The sequence below is a fragment of the Petromyzon marinus genome, chromosome 24 (genome assembly GCF_048934315.1).
Source record: "Petromyzon marinus isolate PM22_M1 ecotype Great Lakes invasive population chromosome 24, UKy_Petmar_22M1.pri1.0, whole genome shotgun sequence".
Lineage (NCBI taxonomy): Eukaryota > Metazoa > Chordata > Hyperoartia > Petromyzontiformes > Petromyzontidae > Petromyzon > Petromyzon marinus.
Window position 1 is genome coordinate 6,247,116 of NC_133690.1, and position 17,235 is coordinate 6,264,350.

Genomic DNA, 17,235 nt, shown 5'->3' on the forward strand with positions numbered 1-17,235 from the left:
ACCGTGTTTAACCCGTTCGTGATGTATAACATTTTTCCCACTCAAATTCACGTGGGCCTTTTTGATCAAATAGTTTTTCAATTTCACTTTCAAGGAAAATCCAAGGCGACTCATTTTTCAGTCACTTCCGTTTATTCGTGTTGTTCAATAAAAGTGATTTCTATTTCATGTTACCGGTAACTACCTTGTGATCCCTCCCCCCACACTCCCTCAAACTCTCGAAATTCCTAAGCTTACCCTCCGCTTAAAAATGTCCAACAAAGTCACCGTCATTTATAAACTTGATGATAAAAATGCCCAGAATGAGTCAAATGTGCAAGAGTGACTGGGTTGGTGCCGTGATGATGCAGCAGAGAAGCCCCTAGGGCCTGAGTAGCAATGCAAGAAGAATTGCAATGCAACTTCTTTGGTTCTTTCGGTAAAGTCACGTAGAATGAGAATAAAATAATAAATTGATAAAATAAAATAACACAATAATATTCTCACGACGTTTCGGCCACAACACAAGCGGCCTTCATCAGAGGCACCCCTTGACAAAGGAATTAGCATAGAATTTAGCATTGAAATAGCTACACATCCGCAGAGGCATCCCTTGACAAAGGGGTGCCTCTAAAGTTGAGGGTAAGAATCCACCCATTTTTTCACCATATAGCATTGTGATATATAACGACTTATTGTTGGTAGCTTAGCTGATTGGAGAATATAGAGTTTATTGATAACATTAAGGTAATTTATATTTTAGTTTTTTATTGGTTCACTATATAGTACTGTGAATAGCTCAGATGTGTAGGCCTTGACTTCAACATAGTCATTTCTGTGACCAGTCACTAGCTAATCACTCAGTTATTTCAATGCTAAATTCGCCCAGTTATTTCAATGCTAAATTCTCCTGTTTGATTTGTCCTAAGTACCTCGGTGAATGTGTATGCTCTGACTTCAACGTAGCTATTTCTGTGACCAGTTACAAGCTAATCACTCAGCTCTTTCAATGCTAAATTATATGCTAATTCCTTTGTCAAGGGGTGCCTCTGTGGATGTGTAGCTATTTCAATGCTAAATTCTATGCTAATTCCTTTGTCAAGGGGTGCCTCTGCGGATGTGTATGCTTTAACTTTTAACATAGCTATTTCTGTGACCAGTCACAAGCTAATCACTCATCCATTTCAATGCTAAATTATATGCTAATTCCTTTGTCAAGGCGCTTTGTTTCCTCTCACACAGCTTAAAGGTCGTGATCTGAACGTGGCTCTTTCACTCCAGCGCTGTCCTACCAGACAGTCTCGTCCCTTCACCTGATGAAGGCCGCTTGTGTTGTGGCCGAAACGTCGTGAGAATATTATTGTGTTATTTTATTTTATAAATTTCTTATTTTATTCTCATTCTACATGACTTTACCGAAAGAACCAAAGAAGATGAATCATTGCAGTCACGAAAGCTTTAAATCGAAATAGCAATGCAAATTGCTATTCTGATTACCACGGTTGGCGATGCGAAAGAAATTCAACATACATACAAACAAACGAAGTCGAGTCAATGTGAATTATCAAGACAATTTATTCACAGTTGGTAATACATAATATAGGTTTTATACTGGTAGGAACGAAGTTGTAAACTGAGTGTACCAGCCTGCAATAGATTAATGTGTCCGTCCGTCCCCTTTCAATACTTTAACGAAGTGAAATCTCGTGCTGTTCTTAAACATTTACTTATCTTAAACATCGACTTATCTTAAACATTTACTTAAACATCGACTTATCTTAAACATCGACTTATCTTAAACATCTACTTATCTTAAACATTTACTTATCTTAAACATCTACTTATCTTAAACATTTACTTATCTTAAACATTTACTTATCTTAAACATCGACTTATGTTAAACATCGACTTATCTTCAACATTTACTTATCTTAAACATCGACTTATCTTAAACATGTACTTATCTTACACATCGACTTATCTTAAACATTTACTTAAACATCAACTTATCTTAAACATCCACTTATCTTAAACATTTACTTATCTTAAACATCGACTTATCTTAAACATTTACTTAAACATCAACTTATCTTAAACATCCACTTATCTTAAACATTTACTTATCTTAAACATCGATTTATCTTAATCATTGACTTATCTTAAACATCGATTTATCTTAATCATTGACTTATCTTAAACATCTACTTATCTTAAACATCGATTTATCTTAATCATTGACTTATCTTAAACATCGATTTATCTTAAACATCGACTTATCTTCAACATTGACTTATCTTAAACATCGACTTATCTTAAACATCGACTTATCTTGAACATTTACTTATCTTAAACATCGACTTATCTTGAACATTTACTTGTTTAAAAACATCGACTTATCTTAAACAACGACTTATCTTAAACATCGATTTATCTTAAACATTTACTTATCTTAAACATCGACTTATCTTAAACATCGACTTATACTGGTAGGAACGAAGTTGTAAACTGAGTGTACCAGCCTGCAATAGATTAATGTGTCCGTCCGTCCGTCCCCTTTCAATACTTTAAGTGAAATCTCGTGCTGTTGGGTGTAATAAAATTGCGCAAAATTCCAATGTTCCTACCAGCCCACCCTGCAGGGACCTGTTAAGTTAGATTGCGTAAATATAAATGTGTCATGCAACACACCACCACCCGACACAGTAAGGTTTGTCGCGTAAACAGAAAATGCCAATTCATTACAAATACAGCACACCGGTGTGTTGGAGAGCAAATCCACAACATTTACAATCTGAATATGACGTTTGGCCAGTAATTACAAATAGCTTCATCAGGCGACAGCCAGATTTGTGTACAAATTCTCCTGTTTCATTTCTTAAAGAGGGATATATGTGATGACGTCACTTGTGGGACCTTCTTGTGCGAAGGGGGAGGGGGTGGATGAATGTATGCATATGAATAACAATGGTTATCCATTGCCAGTTGGGTTATTGATATGTTAATCAACGTACATTATGTATGCACATTATTCTTGTACCGCCTGTTGTTTGAGTGCAATAAAATAACACTACCTGTTATTGTCTGCATACAGGTGATCCCCATTTATGTATGGTGACCTGTAAGGCATGCATTTAAACAATTATATGAAGATTCACTTCTGAGCAGCACTAATTCTGTAGCTATCCGAATGGTTAAGATTATTTGTATTGATCTCCATTTCGATAGATTCTCTAATTAATCATGGCCAGTAGTAACTAGTTTTGCAGAGAATGTAAAAAATATCAGAATCAATTGAGTGTCCTTGTTGGCATGCGTGTTCTGCCACTGCTGGCAGTTGTATTTGGGAGTATTTCATATTTATTCGGTGTTCTTTTAGTCTCGTGCTGATCATTCGTCCTGTCTGCTCAACATAGCATTTGGCACAAGTGCAATTCATCGGTTACACACCTTCTGTTGATTGCTTCGTTAATAAATCTTCAGTATCAGATATTAGTTTATGTATTTTATGTACCATGCCAAATCTGACTCGGATGTTTTGTTTTTCCAAAAATGTCACTAGTTTATCCATTACTCCCACAATGTACGGTATTTTTTAATAGTTTTAATTCATAACACGAGTTGAAACTGACCAAGCAATTCAAACTACTAAAATACCATACATATACTAGCCAGATTTTTTGAAAAACAAAACATCCGAATCATATTTAGCGCAGTACACAAAATACAAAAACGAATGTCTGGTACTAAAGATGTATTACTGAATCTTGATTTGAAGCTTTCGTGACTGCAGGAATACATACTCGTTGGTTCTTTCGGTAAAGTCACATAGTTAGAAATAAAATAAAACAAATTACGACGTTTTGGGCGCAACACAAGCATCCGTAATCAGGTGGGACAACCACAGCAAGAAAACATTTGCTAGACCACCCAGATTCTATGGTCTTCCAAAAATCCATAAAGAAGGTACTCCACTTCGGCCCATCGTTTCCACTATCAACTCACCTACCTACAAACTGGCCCGTTTTCTGTCTGATACCTTGCTTCCTTTCACGGGCAAGACTACCTCAGCAGTTCATAACTCAACTCACTTGGTCTCTCTAATCAAGGGCATTTCACTGTCCGCAGATGATTTGCTGGTCAGCTTTGATGTAGTTTCTCTGTTCACCAAGGTTCCTGTACCTGACACCTTAGCAATAATTGAAGACTAAGTCCAACATGAACTGAATACTGATGTACCTACTCTGGTTAAGCCCTGCCTTACCAACACTTACTTCACCTGGAATGGTACTTTCTACAAAAAATGAAGGTACACCCATGGGTTCCCCCTTATCATCAGTGATAGCGAATGTTTTCATGGATAAATTTGAAACAGATACCATCCAGACATCCACCCTACGTCTTTCCTTGTGGAAGAGATATGCAGGTGACACTCTCGTCATTGGGCCACATGGCCTGCCAGCATTGAACCAATTTCTCAACCACATCAATTCCATACACCCATCCATCAAATTCATCACAGAAGTGGAGAAGGATGGTAAGCTACCATTCCTGGATGTTTTGTTTGAGAAGAAACCTGACGGCTCGTTGGGACACTATCTACAGGAAAGCCACCCACACAGATTCCTATTTGAAACCTTATTCCGACTATCATCCGGCACAGAATAATTCCCTCGTCAAAACACTACACCATGGGGCCCACTGCATTTCCGACCAACACCACCTAGCCAGTGAACTGAAACACGTACACCAGGCCCCCAAGATGAATGGGTGCTCGGACCGCATTATTCGCAAAGCTGTTTCTCCAACCATGGAGAAACAACCCCCTGAGAAGCCGATCAAAACCATCACGTTACCATACATAGCAGGTGTTACCAAAAAGATTTTCAAAATCTTAAACAAACACAAGATCCAAGTCCGATTCAATACAGTACACAAAATCCGTGATCTTATCCCATCTGTGAAAGATGTCATTCCTGACATGCAATATCCTGGAGTTTACAAACTAAGTTGTACCTGCGGTAGCGGTTACATTGGGGAAACGAAACGACATGTGTCGGACCGTGTTCGCGAACACAAGGCAGATCTGAAACACGGCACAACCAATCCCTCTGCCGTGGCTTACCATTGTTATACCATTGTGGGCTCGCATGATATTGTTTTTTCCGAGACCAAGGTACTGTGCCAACCTTCCGGGTACTATTAAAAGTTTGTTCATGAATCCATCCAGATATATAAACAGACATAACTTCAACCGAAAAGATGGATACAAATTGAGCAATCATTGGAAGTATGTTATTAACCAGGTAAAACCTTAACTATTTATGGTTATTTCCATCGTATCTGCCGGGTACTAGCCTATTTTTCTGAATTAATTTCTCCCCGCATCCTCAGCTTTTCCGGCTTTCCCAGCCTCCCACTTCCAGCCCCGCCCACTTCCCCCCCCTGCCTCACGTTCTCTCTACCCAGAGCGCTAACGCAGCGCCCCCCTCCCCCTACTTCACACCACCCCCCACCCTCTCTCTCCCCCCTTGCTCCTCCCCCTTTATTACCTATATAACCGCTTGCCACGGCAGCTCTCTCGCCCACTTCAGCAAATTTTTTCTTGCTGTGGTTGTCCCACCCGATGACGGACGCTTGTGTTGCACCCGAAACGTCGTGATTTGTTTCATTTTATTTCTAACTCCGTGACTTTACCGAAAGAACCAAAGAGTATGTATTACCGAAGCTATCACCAGCAGGTGTGCAACGGATTAATTGCACTTGTGGCAAATGCTATATTGGGCAGACATGACGAATGATCAGCATGACCAAAAGAACACCAAATCAATATCAAAAACTCCCAAATGCAACTGTCAGCAGTGGCAGAATACGCATGCCAACAATGACACTCAAGTGATTCTGATAATTTCGAAGGTCTGTGCAAAACTAGTTACTACCGGCCAAGACTAATTAAAGAATCTATCGAAATTTATAAAAAATAATTGTAACCATTCCGATAGCTACAGGCTTAGTGCTGCTAAGAAGCGAATCATCAGATAATATATTGTTTAAATGCATGCCCATACAGGTCACCATACATAAAAGGGGATTACGTGTACACAGACAATAACAGGTACTCATTGATTGCTCGCAAACCACAGGCGGTTCAAGAACAATGTGCATACATAATGTGCATGCATAATGTACCTTGATAATTACCACATATATATGACGCAACGCGCAATGGATACCCATTAAAATGTATATGCATTCATTAATCCCCTCCCCCTTCGCACAAGAAGCGCTCACAAGTGACGTCATCAACAAAACAGGTGGAAGCTTCATGATGATGAAGCTAGTTGTAATAACTGCTGAAACGTCGTACTCAGATTGTAAATGTTGTGGATTTGCTCTCCAACACACTGGTATGCTGTACTAGTAACAAATTGCCATGTTCTGTTTACGTGATAAACCTTTGTCGGGTGGTGGCGGGTTTAACGACAGATTTATATTTACGAAGCCATCTCCCAGAGGTCCCCAGCGGAAGAACAGGAGGTGCCGACCCAGCAGCACACTATCTCACATCTCGCAGGCGGCGGGGTCGGGGTGGGGCGGACGCTCGTTGCAAGGCGCAACGTTGATAAACCTGCGGAAGAAAACGAGCGTTAAGCCGCGCAGTCCGTTGGTACCCGCCCCTCCCATCTTTCCCACCTGGCACACGCAAGCTGAGTCAGCGCAGGGGGGGCACGGCACGGGGGTGAGACAGAAAGAGGTCCGTGTCCGTGCCTGGACGGGATGTGGCGCCGGGTGTGAACGGCGATGCTCTCGTGACCGTGCGTTCGTTTGTGTGTATGCGCGCGTGCGTCTCACCTGTGACCGTCCTTCTGCTGCACGAACCCCGGTGGCTGTTGGTTGTCATACATTGGGAAAACATTTCCCCCCCGGGGCTGGGAGACCTGTGAAGGAGACCGCCATGAACATCAGCTCGTCGAGAACGCCCGAGGCAAACGAGCGATTAGCTCGCACATCCTAAACCCATGCTCTGGGCTTTACAGCGAACACCTTAACATGGCTGTCATTGCATGTGTGTGTACGCATATGTTGGTACTTGTACGCGTTTGTGAGAGACAGAATAGCAACAACAAAAAAAGCAGAAAAACGCATGTCAAAAATGTTATAAATTGATTGGTATTTTAATGAGGGAAATAAGTATTTTATCCCCTCTGAATGAAAAAAATTTCTGGCTCCCAGGTGTCTTTTATACAGGTAACGAGCTGAGATTAGGAGCACAATTAACATCTGAATGATTCAAAGGACAACTGGGTGAAAGTGTTGTGGTCAGATGAGACCAAAATGGAGCTCTTTGGCATCAACTCAACTCGCCATGTTTGGAGGAGGAGGAATGCTGCCTATGACCCCAATAACACCATCCCCACCGTCAAGCATGGAGGTGGAAACATTATGCTTTGGGGGTGTTTTTCTGCTAAGGGGACAGGACAACTTCACCGCATCAAAGGGACGATGGACGGGGCCATGTACCGTCAAATCTTGAGTGAGAACCTCCTTCCCTCAGCCAGGGCATTGAAAATGGGTCATGGATGGGTATTCCAGCATGACAATGACCCAAAACACACGGCCAAGGCAACAAAGGAGTGGCTCAAGAAGAAGCACATTAAGGTCCTGGAGTGGCCTAGCCAGTCTCCAGACCTTAATCCCATAGAAAATCTGTGGAGGGAGCTGAAGGTTCGAGTTGCCAAACGTCAGCCTCGAAACCTTAATGACTTGGAGAAGATCTGCAAAGAGGAGTGGGACAAAATCCCTCTTGAGATGTGTGCAAACCTGGTGGCCAACTACAAGAAACGTCTGACCTCTGTGATTGCCAACAAGGGTTTTGCCACCAAGTACTCAAGTTTCAAGTTCAAGTTTCATTTATTAGGTATAGCCCTGTGAGCCATGCGACTCTTAAGTCGGGTGCAACCGCAACAAACAAAATATGAACACAGAACATCTTAAAGCGACAACGCGTAACAGAAACATTCTGGAAAAAACCAGCAAATATTCCACACAAAAAAAACGTATTAAAACGCTGTGTGCAAAAATCAATGTGGTGCAAGCCAACAACAACAACCATAAGACAATTTGGATTAACCATATGTTTTCGAATCACCAAAATAAAGCTAAGAAAACAATGTAACAACAGTAATCATAGGAACTGTGATTTTAAATTTAACAATAAACGACATATATAACACGGACGACAAAAAACTGCAGCCATAGCTGGCAGCACGACACTCCCAGTGTATGATGTGTGAGTGAGTCAGCAGCAGAAGGGTCAAATACTTATTTCCCTCATTAAAATGCAAATCAATTTATAACATTTTTGACATGCGTTTTTCTGGATTTTTTGTTATTCTGTCTCTCACTGTTCAAATAAACCTACCATTAAAATTATAGACTGATAATTTCTTTGTCAGTGGGCAAACGTACAAAATCAGCAGGGGATCAAATACTTTTTCCCTCACTGTATGTGTAATCGGCGACGTTTCGGGCAATGGCCCTTCTTTGTCAGAAGGGGAAGCTGTGCAGTCCGCGAAAATCTTTATATCGGCCTAGTGGTTGGAGGGACAAAAAAGTTTGAGAAACACTACTGCAAGAGATACAGAGAGATATATTCACCATCTTGAGAGGCGGAGGGGCACAAGGGTCGTCGTAGAGGAGGCCATCATCATCCGTATCGATGGGCGTGGAGTCCGTCAACATGTCAGACTCGGACTGTGGCAGGTAGCCACTGCTTCCTTCGCTGCTGGCGCCGCTGCTGCTGTTGCTTTTGTAGATGCTGCGACCGCTGCTGAGGCACATGCTGATGCTGGCGAGGCTCGTTCTCACACTGTTGCTGTTTCTCTCGAAGAGCAGCGCGTCCGCAGTGGGGACGGGGAGGAAGCTCATCGCCTCATCCACGAGCTCGAACAGCTTATCCCGGTCTATCCCTCGCGGGGCGGTTGTTTCTGCGACAGAAGGACCCCCCCCTCGTGACTCACGCGCACTCGCAGCGCCCGAGAAGGTGGCATCGCAGAACTACTTTCAAAGCCGTTTGGACGAGAGCCTCTGTCCGCATTAAAGGCACTGCTTCAACACGTCTTACCTTTAAGGGTGCCACGGTACCGAGATGTTAACTATCTCACCTGGTATACAGGTGGTGAAGAGTTCGATCCCAACCCTGACACCTGTTGTATATTGGGAATTTGCACGTCTCTCTCCCTGTGGTCACGTATATTTTTCTCACGGTCCTCTGGTTTTTCCCTCCACATTTAGAATCAACATCACGTGTTTAGCAACACCTTAGACCGGGCGAGTCTCTCAACGCGTGCCCCCCCCCCCATCCCTCGCAGCCGTGCTGAGCTCAATCCCCTCACCTGGTCTCCTACCCTTGACAGGCAAGTCCATCGTGCACCTCCATCTGCTGAGCGCCTTCTTGACATGTTCCATGCTCCCCTTCTTCTTCTCCTTCTCCTCCTCCTCCTTCCGCTTCTTGGCGGCATCGACCGCGGCGGCGTCCCGCCACAGCTGCTGCAGGACTTGGCGCGCCCTCACCTGGGTTTTGGCGAGCTTTCCTTGAGCCTTGAAGAGGGCTTTGTCCGCCGCCGACCGACGCGACCCCTTCCCACTAAAAACGCCGCAGCAGAACAGGCTGCTCTCCTCCTTCTCCAGCAGGCCGTCGTCGGGCGACAGGTTGTAACGTGTCGTGGTCGGAATGTGATCAATATCCACTTGTCTGCAAAGGCAGACGGAGCGTAATTTGGGGTCACAGATGCTCGCAGCCGTCGCGCCAACAGTCACGAGCTTCTGTCACTTTGCATTCACACTCGAGTCAAGTGAAATCAGAATCTTTATTAATATTGGAGGAATCCGATTAGGTATGAAGCTATTTTGGGGCCGTCCATAAATAATGTCACGCACAGAGGGGGGGGAGGGGGGTCAGACATTTGTGACGATGTGTGACGAGGGGGGGTAAGAGAAATGTGACGTCACATCAAAATGCGCAACTTTAAATAAACGTAATTAAATATAATTGTTATAACAACACTAATTTTGATTAATTTTCATTATTAACTATTTGATTATTTAAATTGACTAAGGTCACCTTTTATTTATTCCATGAAGGAGCATTTTGCTTCTCCATGGGAGAATGGACAAACATACATTTAGAAAAAAATTTGAATGACTGTTATTAAACATTTTTATTCCAATGATTCGACCAGGGCTTTTCATTCTGTGGAATCCATGTGAATGTTTTAATTATACTCTCCATTTTGCTTCGTTCTACTACTAAGTTTCAAGTCTATTTTAAAGTTATAATTACTTTCATTTTTTTATAATTATAAGAGAATTTCAAGAAATATTCTGAACATCTGCAGTTTCATTTAGACGTTGAATATTTTCAAGTGAATTTTGTGCTAAATTTCAGCTTTCAAACGCCTCCTTTTTAATACGTTTTCGCCTACAACATCAGAGTGCAGCGCCACATTAAATACGTGCAACAATGACAATAGTTTAAAGTGATTTGAAGCATGTTTTATTTTCAAAATGTAAATATGGTTGGGGGGGGGGGCAGAGCCTTGTGACGTCATATTTGAGGGGGGTATGACTTTTTGTGACGCCGTGTGACGAGGGGTTGTGTGTTTCCCCTCTCTCGTGAATTTAGCTCTTCTGTGCCTGGTGGTGGCTGCTTGTGTTGCAACCGAAACGTCGTACGCTATTGTGTTATTTTATTATTTCATATTCATACGTGACTTTACCAAAAAAAAACAAAGATTGAGGGGCGGGGGGTCAAAAATCGGCCAAAATCGCGTGACGTCATTTATGGACGGCCCCTTTTCACAGATGTCTAGTTGGGGATTGGTCAAAAAGTTACAACAATACAAAAACACGATAGGAGTGCAGAGTACAGGAAAGGTAAGCAATTCACTTCAAAAATATATACAGTAGAACCTCGGAGATCGAACGCACCAGAACTCGAACAAATCGGTGTTCGAACGATATTTAGCATTTCCCAACATTTTTTGCCCCGGAAACCGAACGAAATTCGGAGGTCGAACGGCCAATCGCGACTTGAAAGAACCTGTACGGCTGAGAAGCGTATGGCCAGCAGCGTGCATGACGCTTGCCCAGACAAACAGGACTCCCCTTCCAAACAATGACACCACCACCTCCTCCTCCTCCTCACCACCTTCCCCTCAAGCCATCAACTCTCCTTACTACAGGTAAAGTGAAGTTCAATGTTCATTTACTTAATTTATTCCATATACTCATTCATTTATTCCATTTATTTATTGTGTTTCTTGTTTTTTTGGTATGATTTTATGCATGTAATTACTGTAAACTGCGTGTAAAAACTGCTTTATAATGAGAGATTTCTTGTGTCTGGAACCAATTAATGTCATTTACATTAATTCTGATGGGGAAAATTAATTCGGTGTTCGAACAAATCGGTGTTGGAATGGCCTTCTGGAACGAATTAAGTTCGATCTCCGGGGTACCACTGTACAAATGAAACTCAACTAGGTTCATGCTACCAGCTAAAGCCTACTGAGCTATTAGATTGTTTTCAGAAGCAAGATAGCCACAAATGATAGAGGGGGCCGTAGGGATGAGAGGGGATGTCGGCAGGAGGTGTGAATGAAAGGGAGCAGGGGATGAGGAGGAGAGAGCAGCGGATGAGGAGAGAGCAGCGGATGAGGAGGAGAGAGCAGCGGATGAGGAGGAGAGAGCAGCGGATGAGGAGGAGAGAGCAACGGATGAGGAGGAGAGAGCAACGGATGAGGAGAGAGCAGCGGATGAGGAGAGAGCAACGGATGAGGAGGAGTGAGCAGCTGATGAGGAGGAGAGAGCAGCTGATGAGGAGAGAGCAACGGATGAGGAGGAGAGAGCAACGGATGAGAAGGAGAGAGCAGCGGATGAGAGAACAGCGGATGAGGAGAGAGCAACGGATGAGGAGGAGAGAGCAACGGATGAGGAGGAGTGAGCAGCGGATGAGGAGGAGAGAGCAGTGGATGAGGTGGAGAGAGCAGCGGATGAGGAGTGAGCAGCGGATGAGGAGGAGAGAGCAGTGGATGAGGAGGAGTGAGCAGCGGATGAGGAGAGAGCAACGGATGAGGAGCAAAGAGCAGCGGATGATGAGGAGAGAGCAACGGATGAGGAGAGAGAGAGCAACAGATGAGGAGTGAGCAGCGGATGATGAGGAGAGAGCAGCTGATGAGGAGGAGAGAGCAGCGGATGAGGAGTGAGCAGCGGATGAGGAGGAGAGAGCAACGGATGAGGAGGAGAGAGCAACAGATGAGGAGTGAGCAGCGGATGAGGAGGAGAGAGCAGCGGATGAGGAGGAGAGAGCAACGGATGAGGAGAGAGCAACGGATGAGGAGGAGAGAGTTGTGTGTGAAGGAGGGATTGCCCGTCTCCGTGTGTTGGTGTGGAGTGTTCGCTCCCAATAGAAAATCAACTTGTGTCTACCTTCTGTGTCTATGTTGTGTCCCCGTGTGCCTACATTGTGTCTATGTGTCCGTGTCTCCCTTCTGTCCAAGTGTCTCCCTCACGGTTTGTATAAATGTTTGTCCCTATGAAAGCAACGACCGATCTGACGAAGACTCGGCCACAAGTACAGTCGGCGTGTGTAGTGTACAGGGCCGTCTCACTCACCCACTGCACACATGTCACAGCCGTCTTTGTCTCTCCCCAGTGCCGTCTCACACTCACCTCGGAGATGTTTCCATGCTTCGACCGTCGCGGCAGCAACTCGGCGAGAAGGTTCTTCACTGAAGCTGGGAGAGCGAGTCGAGTGAGAGGGTCTCAGAGAGAGGTGAGTCTCGGGGTGAGTCTCGGAGCGCACCTACTGTACCGGACGCCTCCACTGTAACATTACGATCGGGCGGCAGTTGGTCGTGACGTCACGCGGCGGTGGGCGTGGCCTGTGTCTGTAGGGGGGAGGGGCGCGCGGGATAGGGGCGCGGGGGATTGGGGGGAGGGGCGTGAGGGGGATGGGGGGCGTGCGGGGCGGGGCTCTCCAACGGGCGATGCACCAAGCGCCCCCAACAGCGAGTTTGTGTTGTTGTTGTTCCATAACAATAACACGTGTTTGTGTTGTTGTTGTTCCATAACAATAACACGTGTTTGTGTTGTTGTTGTTCCATAACAATAACACGAGTTTGTGTTGTTGTTGTTCCATAACAATAACACGTGTTTGTGTTGTTGTTGCTCCATAACAATAACACGTGTTTGTGTTGTTGTTGTTCCATAACAACAACACGTGTTTGTGTTGTTGTTCCATAACAATAACACGTGTTTGTATTGTTGTTCCATAACAATAACACGTGTTTGTGTTGTTGTTGTTCCATAACAATAACACGTGTTTGTGTTGTTGTTGTTCCATAACAACAACACGTGTTTGTGTTGTTGTTCCATAACAATAACACGTGTTTGTGTTGTTGTTCCATAACAATAACACGTGTTTGTGTTGTTGTTGTTCCATAACAATAACACGTGTTTGTGTTGTTGTTGTTCCATAACAATAACACGTGTTTGTGTTATTGTTCCATAACAATAACACGTGTTTTTGTTGTTGTTCCATAACAATAACACGTGTTTGTGTTGTTGTTCCATACCAAAAACACGTGTTTGTGTTGTTGTTCCATAGCAATAACACGTGTTTGTGTTATTGTTCCATAACAATAACACGTGTTTGTGTTGTTGTTCCATAACAATAACACGTGTTTGTTTTGTTGTTTCATAACAATAACACGTGTTTGTGTTGTTGTTGTTCCATAACAATAACACGTGTTTGTGTTGTTGTTGTTCCATAACAATAACACGAGTTTGTGTTGTTGTTGTTCCATAACAATAACACGTGTTTGTGTTGTTGTTGCTCCATAACAATAACACGTGTTTGTGTTGTTGTTGTTGTTCCATAACAACAACACGTGTTTGTGTTGTTGTTCCATAACAATAACACGTGTTTGTGTTGTTGTTCCATAACAATAACACGTGTTTGTGTTGTTGTTGTTCCATAACAATAACACGTGTTTGTGTTGTTGTTGTTCCATAACAACAACACGTGTTTGTGTTGTTGTTCCATAACAATAACACGTGTTTGTGTTGTTGTTCCATAACAATAACACGTGTTTGTGTTGTTGTTGTTCCATAACAACAACACGTGTTTGTGTTGTTGTTCCATAACAATAACACGTGTTTGTGTTGTTGTTCCATAACAATAACACGTGTTTGTGTTGTTGTTGTTCCATAACAATAACACGTGTTTGTGTTGTTGTTGTTCCATAACAATAACACGTGTTTGTGTTATTGTTCCATAACAATAACACGTGTTTGTGTTGTTGTTCCATAACAATAACACGTGTTTGTGTTGTTGTTCCATACCAAAAACACGTGTTTGTGTTGTTGTTCCATAGCAATAACACGTGTTTGTGTTATTGTTCCATAACAATAACACGTGTTTGTGTTGTTGTTCCATAACAATAACACGTGTTTGTGTTGTTGTTCCATAACAATAACACGTGTTTGTGTTGTTGTTGTTCCATAACAATAACACGTGTTTGTGTTGTTGTTGCTCCATAACAATAACACGTGTTTGTGTTGTTGTTCCATAACAACAACACGTGTTTGTGTTGTTGTTCCATAACAATAACACGTGTTTGTGTTGTTGTTCCATAACAATAACACGTGTTTGTGTTGTTGTTGTTCCATAACAATAACACGTGTTTGTGTTGTTGTTGTTCCATAACAACAACACGTGTTTGTGTTGTTGTTCCATAACAATAACACGTGTTTGTGTTGTTGTTGTTCCATAACAATAACACGTGTTTGTGTTGTTGTTGTTCCATAACAATAACACGTGTTTGTGGTCTTGTTCCATAACAATAACACGTGTTTGTGTTGTTGTTCCATAACAATAACACGTGTTTGTGTTGTTGTTCCATAACAATAACACGTGTTTGTGTTGTTGTTGTTCCATAACAATAACACGTGTTTGTGTTGTTGTTGTTCCATAACAATAACACGTGTTTGTGTTATTGTTCCATAACAATAACACGTGTTTGTGTTGTTGTTCCATAACAATAACACGTGTTTGTGTTGTTGTTCCATACCAAAAACACGTGTTTGTGTTGTTGTTCCATAGCAATAACACGTGTTTGTGTTATTGTTCCATAACAATAACACGTGTTTGTGTTGTTGTTCCATAACAATAACACGTGTTTGTTTTGTTGTTTCATAACAATAACACGTGTTTGTGTTGTTGTTGTTCCATAACAATAACACGTGTTTGTGTTGTTGCTCCATAACAATAACACGTGTTTGTGTTGTTGTTCCATAACAATAACAGCGTGTTTGTGTTGTTGTTGTTCCATAACAATAACACGTGTTTGTGTTGTTGTTGCTCCTTAACAATAACACGTGTTTGTGTTGTTGTTCCATAACAATAACAGCGTGTTTGTTTTGTTCCATAACAATAACACGTGTTTGTGTTGTTGTTGTTCCATAACAATAACACGTGTTTGTGTTGTTGTTGTTCCATAACAACAACACGTGTTTGTGTTGTTGTTCCATAACAATAACAGCGTGTTTTTGTTGTTCCATAACAATAACACGTGTTTGTGTTGTTGTTGTTCCATAACAATAACACGTGTTTGTGTTATTGTTGTTCCATAACAATAACACGTGTTTGTGTTGTTGTTCCATAACAATAACACGTGTTTGTGTTGTTGTTGTTCCATAACAATAACACGTGTTTGTGTTGTTGTTGTTCCATAACAATAACACGTGTTTGTGTTGTTGTTGTTCCATAACAATAACACGTGTTTGTGTTATTGTTCCATAACAATAACACGTGTTTGTGTTGTTGTTCCATAACAATAACACGTGTTTGTGTTGTTGTTCCATACCAAAAACACGTGTTTGTGTTGTTGTTCCATAGCAATAACACGTGTTTGTGTTATTGTTCCATAACAATAACACGTGTTTGTGTTGTTGTTCCATAACAATAACACGTGTTTGTGTTGTTGTTCCATAACAATAACACGTGTTTGTGTTGTTGTTGTTCCATAACAATAACACGTGTTTGTGTTGTTGTTGCTCCATAACAATAACACGTGTTTGTGTTGTTGTTCCATAACAACAACACGTGTTTGTGTTGTTGTTCCATAACAATAACACGTGTTTGTGTTGTTGTTCCATAACAATAACACGTGTTTGTGTTGTTGTTGTTCCATAACAATAACACGTGTTTGTGTTGTTGTTGTTCCATAACAACAACACGTGTTTGTGTTGTTGTTCCATAACAATAACACGTGTTTGTGTTGTTGTTGTTCCATAACAATAACACGTGTTTGTGTTGTTGTTGTTCCATAACAATAACACGTGTTTGTGGTCTTGTTCCATAACAATAACACGTGTTTGTGTTGTTGTTCCATAACAATAACACGTGTTTGTGTTGTTGTTCCATAACAATAACACGTGTTTGTGTTGTTGTTGTTCCATAACAATAACACGTGTTTGTGTTGTTGTTGTTCCATAACAATAACACGTGTTTGTGTTATTGTTCCATAACAATAACACGTGTTTGTGTTGTTGTTGTTCCATAACAATAACACGTGTTTGTGGTCTTGTTCCATAACAATAACACGTGTTTGTGTTGTTGTTCCATAACAATAACACGTGTTTGTGTTGTTGTTCCATAACAATAACACGTGTTTGTGTTGTTGTTGTTCCATAACAATAACACGTGTTTGTGTTGTTGTTGTTCCATAACAATAACACGTGTTTGTGTTATTGTTCCATAACAATAACACGTGTTTGTGTTGTTGTTCCATAACAATAACACGTGTTTGTGTTGTTGTTCCATACCAAAAACACGTGTTTGTGTTGTTGTTCCATAGCAATAACACGTGTTTGTGTTATTGTTCCATAACAATAACACGTGTTTGTGTTGTTGTTCCATAACAATAACACGTGTTTGTTTTGTTGTTTCATAACAATAACACGTGTTTGTGTTGTTGTTGTTCCATAACAATAACACGTGTTTGTGTTGTTGCTCCATAACAATAACACGTGTTTGTGTTGTTGTTCCATAACAATAACAGCGTGTTTGTGTTGTTGTTGTTCCATAACAATAACACGTGTTTGTGTTGTTGTTGCTCCTTAACAATAACACGTGTTTGTGTTGTTGTTCCATAACAATAACAGCGTGTTTGTTTTGTTCCATAACAATAACAC